At 40.3% G+C, this 7,080-nt stretch overlaps 1 non-coding gene across 1 annotated transcript; it reads left to right on the top strand.

The window, feature by feature from the left end:
- The first annotated feature begins 5,138 nt into the window (after positions 1-5,138).
- TRNAG-CCC lies at positions 5,139-5,210 on the top strand. Its single transcript has one exon. It is a non-coding gene; the product is annotated as a tRNA-Gly (tRNA).
- The last annotated feature ends 1,870 nt before the right edge of the window (positions 5,211-7,080 follow it).

Here is a 7,080-nt window from a genome sequence, read left to right as displayed (position 1 = left end):
GGAGAAGGAAATGGCACCCCACTCCAGTACTCTTGCCCGGAAAATCCCATGGACAGAGGAGCCCGGTAGGCTACAGTCCATGGGGTTGCAAAGAGTCGGACATGACTGAGCAACTTCACTTTCATCCTTGAGAATTCCTGACCCCTATCTCCTTGAGACCCCTTTCTCCTTCTTGGGGACCCTGGACTTGTTATTAACCTGCCTAGGAATTGACTCTCTCAAAACCAAAATGTTGACTTTATTCAGTCTTATGTCATTTCTTATATCCAGAAACATATATTGAGCCATATCATATGCCAAGTGCTGGAGAATTCAGATGAAAAAGAATTAGTTCCTGTACTTATCAACTCATACTCCACTAGTAATATAGGAGAGAGCAGAATTTATATGATGACTATTTATCAAACAGTACTGGGAAAGATCAATGTTCATTCAGCACTCAGTTTTCTTTATGGTCCAGTTCTTACATTCAAACATGGCTACTGGAAAAACCATAGCTTTGACTCATGGACCTTTGTCAGCAAAGTGATGTCTCTGCTTTTTAGCACACTGTCAACATTTGTCATAGCTTTCCTTCCAAGGAACAACTGTCTTTTAATATCATGGCTGCAGTCAACATCAGCAGTGATTTTGGAGCCCAATAAAATAAAATCTATCACTGTTTCCACTTTTTCCCCTTCTACTTGATGTGAGGCCATGGGACTGGATGCTATGATCTTAGTTTTTTGAACCCTGAGTTTTAAGCCAGCTCTTTCACACTTCTCTTTCACGTTCATCAAGAGGCTCTTTAGTTCCTCTTCACTTTCTGCCATTAAAGTGGTGTCACCTGCATATATGAAGTTTGTTGATATTTCTCCCAGCAATCTTGATTCCAGCCTGTGAGTCATCCAGCTTGACATTTCACATGATGTACTCTGCATGTAAGTTAAATAAGCAGGGTGACAATATACAGCCTTGACGTACTCCTTTCTGGATTTGGAGCCAGTCTGTTATTCTGTGTCCAGTTCTAACTGTTGCTTCTTAACCCACATACAGATTTCTCAGGAGACAGGTCAGGTCGTCTGGTATTCCCACCTCTTGAAGAATTTCTTGCAGTTTGTTGTGATCCACACAGTCAAAGGCTTCGGCATAGTCAACAAAGCAGACGTAGATGTTTTTCTGGAACTCTCTTGCTTTTTCGATGATCCAGCGGATGTTGGCAATTTGATCTCTGGTTCCTCTGCCTTTTCTAAATCCAGCTTGAACATCTGGAATTTCATGGTTCATGTACAGTAGAAGCCTGGCTTGGAGAATTTTGAGCATTACTTTGCTAGCATGTGAGATGACAGCAATTGTGCAGTAGTTTGAGCATTCTTTGCCACTGCCTGTCTTTGGGCTTGGAATGAAAACTGACCTTTTCCAGTCCTGTGGCCCTGCTGAGTTTTCCAAATTTGCTGGCACGTTATGTACCTAATATCAATTTGGCCTAATATTGGACAGATTCATTTTGATCTTTTGGTTAAATTCATATCCAGCTTATATCTCCATTGCAAATAAATGTACATTCTTCCCATTGCAACTTTTAAGTGCAGGATTATGTTTTCAAACACTATATTCTGTTCTCCAGAAATAATTTATCCAGTAGTTTCACTATCCATTAATGACACTTGTCTGAAGAATTTAGTATATTTTTGGCAGCAAAATGGAGATTTTCCTAATTCTGTAATTTCTTCTAAAATCTTTCTCTGTCATTATTGCGCAAAAACACAGCTTTTTCTTTCTACTTCTTGCATACTCTGAAGCATTGGTCTACAATGTTGATTTTTGTTTGTTTGGTTTTGGTGTTTTTTCTTGGGGCGAGGGGGTCACACCACACAGCTTGCGGGATCTTTGCTCCCTGACCAGATATCGAACTCAGGCTCCCTGCAGTGGAAGCACAGAGTCCTAACCACTGGACCTCTGGGGAATTTATTCTTTTTAAAAAGTCAGTATACTATAATTTAGTTCCATGATTAACTTTTAATGTGCAAACAATTTCCAAATCGGGCTTCCTGAAGGGATCCCAAGGCAGTCCCTTATCCTTTAGCCACGTCTTCATGATTCTCTGAGCCCTTCCTTGCATGTCGACACAGTAACTTATCCTAGGAGCACATTTTTATGCCCCACATCTGGAACCAGCTGTGTCTTCAAGGAATTTTGGCTCCCTTTAATAGGCCATGGTCTTTATAAGTCAACATGTAAGAGCCCTGACCGTGAGGCTCTGGAGTTAAGCTCTAATACTGTACTTTCTGATTAGAATGAAGTATAATACCCTCCAGTAACTCAGGTATACGAACGAAGCTTTGGAAATACAGAGGAGGATGTGGCATGAAGAAAAGAGGTTGGGCACGTTTGCCTTGCTCATCCACCTTTACTGTTATTTCCATGCTGACACCAGAGTTATTTCACTGTAGAAACAGTCTTTCTTATCTGGGCCCCAAGAGTTTCAGTTTTTTGTATTTCACCCTAGTCTCACAAATATCTGGAAAAACACCTTTTCTAGAGCCTTCAGAGAGGTCAGAAGACACACTTTTCTCTCCCTCGTTCCACTCTTGTTTCTCCTTTTATACTGATTGACTCATTCTTGACTTCCTTGTTTTTTTTAAGCATGTAAAGTATGTTTCCTAAATAATAATCTCTCTCTGGAGCTTTAAACTTTATTTTTGCCATGCCCCTGGGCATGTGGGATCTTAGTTCCCTGACCAGGGATGGAACCTGTGCCCTCTGCAAGGAGAAGCACCGAGTCTTAACTACTGGACTGCCATGGAAGATTCTAACTCTTGCCCTCCTTGTAATAGACCTCTCTAAACCTCAGTGTCTTAACCCAAGGCTTAGTACAAAATACTAGCTCACTTAAAACCCAATTTTATGTCATATGATATCACTTGTATGTGGAAACTAAAACCATGATACAAATGAATGTATTTACAAAACAGAAATGGACTCAGACAAAAAACAGTCTTGTGGAAACCAAAAGGGAGGAGCAGGGAGAGATAAATTAGGAATTTGGAATTAATGGATATACCTCACTATAAATAAAACAAACAACAAGGCTCTACTGTTGGGAACTCTGCTTAACATTCTGTAATAACCTAAATGGGAAAAGAAATCAAGAAAGAGTAGACCCATGTATATGTATAACTGAATTACTTTGCTACACATCTGAAACTAACAAACACAACATTGTTAATCAGCTATACTTTAGTTTTTAAAAATCAATTTTGTATTTTAATTACCCTGTCTCATGTGGAGGTCCTTCTTAACTGCATATATTTTAGGACAATTTTTATTACCCTGGGTAAGTTTAAATTTGTACTGAGGGAGAGAGAAGAAAATAGGCACCTTAGAGTTAACACCAAGCCAGGTTTCCTTAAAAGGCAGCAAAAGCAAGCTAGCTGAATGCTCACCTGGGCTGTAGCAACTCAAAATACAAAGCTTGGCTGGGTTTGGACATTTCTAGTTGGAGCGTCTTCCCCAAACATCCTTCATTCTGTACTGTGTTATGTTTCTTTATTACTATTACTGCTGCTGCTGTTCTCAGTAATGAAATTAATAACAACATTTTGGCCTCTTCAGCCATCTCAAATTTCTGTCCATTTTAGCCCACAGAAGAGACAGCCAGCCTGCAGGACACTGCTGTTGAATAGTAAGTGCTCTTTCAGCAGCAAAGGAAAGAATCAAGGAAAGAATCAAGGGCCTGTTTAAAACCATTCCCTTAGATCTTTTCCAGACAGGAATTAGTAAAGCATCCCTGCTTAGGATCGCAAACTGACCTGGAAAACAGACCCACAACTGCAAACCCATGTGTTTCCCTGGATACTCCAGACCAGATCTCTGTCTGCTGAAAAACCAAGAGCTACGTTAACCCATTACTCACACTGAACCTGTTTTTTTGCTGTTGTTTGACCATGAGCCAAGCAAAACGAACATTCATGTGGTGCACTTGGCAGCTGCCCCACTCCAGAATGCGCTTTTCCACAGCCCGGGAGAGGCTTTGAAGCTGGCCTCCCCTCTGCTTTGGCCCAAGCTGGGAAATCACCCTGGGAGGAGCAGAGATTAGCCAGCACTGAGTCACACTGCCCTTCAGGTCAGGCGACATTCAGGAAGGGCCTGGCCTATTGGCCTCATGACTGAGCAGAATGACTTGGCCAATTCCTTGGGCTTCAAAAGAGGGTAGACATCACGCAAGAGCCTTTTTACTGCGTCTCTAAGGTAAAGAGTTTAGCCGTTTACACCCATGCTTTGACAGAAGAACATCTGTCCTTTTGCCTGCATGTCTTGATTTGGAAGAGTACCCTGCTGTAAGGCTTTAGAAATATTTTGCAAACTCACACTCAGTTTACCAATAATTAATTACAGGACATAAATATATATATATGAGACAAGGATTCAATACAAAGAGCGTAAGAGTGAATGCATAGATTAAAAAAACAAATGAACTTAGAACACCAAAATAGAGAATGCAATAAATGAATGAAGACTGAATGAATCCCAGGAGATCCAGGTTTTAGTCCCTGCTCTGTTCCTTCATGGCCTCTCATTTAACCACTTGGACATCAAGAGCCCCATCTAGAAAATGGCTCAGGGAGATGATTCTTGGTATCTCATCCAGTTATAAAGGGTTTATTATTTAAACTGTGTGCACACATAGGTTAAAAATAAAAAATCAAACCAGTTTATAGTTCGCAGCTATCAGGAATATTCAAGCAGCTTCTACATGAGCCAGAATCCAAGAGCATCCCAAAGTTGAATTACACCACATGATTAACAAATTGTGATCATTTGAATTTTGAGTGTCACAGGGTCAAGCAACTCAATCTCTGTGACACATATCATCACCTATTATATTCAATATACATCACTTATAATATTCACCCATAAATATTCTAGACACATTTACTCCCAAACTATTTAGAAAACAGCAAAAAAAATGTGTATTACATACCCCAGGCTTATACTGCTATTCTCAGACGGACACAGATGGGCTCTTTAAAGCTGTTCCCATTGTAAAGATGATAACCTGGAGGAAATAATGAGTTTGAGTCATTTTAGTTAACTAAGCATCTTCCAATTAATGAACAATTAAAGGAGTGCCAAAGTTCACATGAATTCTTGAGACTTCCCTGATAGTCCAGTGGCTAAGACTCTGTGCTCCCAACGCAGGGGGCCAGGTTTGATCCCTGGTCAGGGAACTAAATCCCACCATACCTCAGTCCACATGCCACAGATAAAAACTCTGCATGCTGCAACAAAGATCAAAGACCCTGTGCACCACAGCTGAGACCCAGTACAGCCAAATAAATAAGTATTTTTTAAAAAACAATTCTTAAGTTTAATCAGATATGAAGCCTTCTTATTGCTATCATAATTTAAAATATGACATACTCACTACTTCTGGCTGGTCTTTTTTCTTTACTGCTGCACTCTGCTAATTTAAATCATGCTGCGAGTTGGCATTTCAAGGAGTTGAGGATAAAACCACCTTCAGCATACCAAAAATGATCACCAGTGTGTAAAATGGACCTGGTGCTCTCCCACATCTCCAAGTGATGTTTCCCTCTTCCAAGCGGCCTTGTGTTTTGTGTGCTTAGTCGTGCAGTCTTTGTGACCCTATGGACTGTAGCCTGCCAGACTCCTCTCCATGGGATTCTCCAGACAAAAATACTAGAGTGGGTTGCCATGCCCAGCTCCAGGAGATCTGCCAACCCAGGGATAGAACCCAGGTTTCCCACATAGCAGGTAGATTCTTTACCCTTTGAGCCACCAGGGAAGCCCTCCAAGCTGCTTTACATGTAATTAAACTACAAATGCAAAAGGGCCGCCTACATCAAATGCACACCTTTCTTGGAACATGTTGTGCCAATGAGAATTAAAGCAGTTATTGGAAGGGATTAAGAAGTAGTCTTTAGGATCAAATGCCTCCAGTACTTATTATTGTAATAAGAATGATATTTTAGCAAATATGAAGCTGATAAATTTTACCTTCCCCTAATATGTTTCACTTCATCCACTTTTGACATCAAGAGATAAAAGACCCATGGTGGAATAAATAGGCATGCTAAAGGAATTTAGATGTCCTCTCTGCCCAAGCAAGGCCATAGTCCTTTCAGAAGATGTTTTAAATTCCTCTAAGATATTAATTAAGATTAGGACTTCCCTGGTAGCTCAGATGGTAAAGCATCTGCCTACAATGCGGGAGACCTGGGTTTAATCCCTGGGTCAGGAAGATCCCCTGGAGAAGGAAATGGCAACTCACTCCAGTATTCTTGCCTGGAAAATCCCATGGACAGAGGAGCTTGGTAGACTACAGTCCATGGGTCACAAAGAGTCAGACAAGACTGAGCGGCTTCACTTTCACTTTCTTTCACTTTTCAAGATATTAAGAACCAAACCTGGAAGACCAACATCATAGAATTTCATCAGTCATGTATAGGATCCTTCTCCCTCAAAGTTTAGCCACAAAGCTGCAGGTGGACCAAAGGAGGCCATGAAATAGAAGAAGAAAAAGAGAAGCCCTTCCACTCTGATGATTGGGGGATGGTGGCTGCGTGACAGAAGGCAATTAGAGACCTGGACAGTATAGAAAAAATAATAAGACATATGTTCTTTGATTTTGTCTAAGTTAAAATGAAAAGACTGCAGATAAAGTGACACTTAATGAGAAAACATAGGAGAAAAGAACCCTTTTGTCATTTCCATTTTAACTTCTCAAGGTAGTGTGTTTTCTCAGAATTTAACAAATAGAATACTAAGCAATACTTGCATCCCGTGGCTTCAGGAGCAGAGGAACAAGGAGCCCATTAAAGACACTTGGCAGGTGAAGAAACAATGTGAATGTGAACAAAATCCATCACCTGTTTTGTTTGTGGAGCAGCAAGAGGCCTTTGGTTTAATCTTTCAGGAATGAACCTTCTATTGTAAAACATACAATAACCACAAAATTTGTAAAGCATATTGAATATAGATGTAACATTACAGGAAACAGAAGTTATTCATTTAAACTGTAAATGTTATCACCAACTTGTGTCAACTGACATACCATTATGTAAATTGTGTAGATTC

This window comes from Oryx dammah, unplaced genomic scaffold (assembly GCF_014754425.2).
Source record: "Oryx dammah isolate SB20612 unplaced genomic scaffold, SCBI_Odam_1.1 HiC_scaffold_28, whole genome shotgun sequence".
NCBI classification, from domain to species: Eukaryota; Metazoa; Chordata; class Mammalia; order Artiodactyla; family Bovidae; genus Oryx; species Oryx dammah.
Note: the sequence above shows the minus strand (reverse complement) of the source record. Positions and strands in the feature narration are given on the sequence as shown.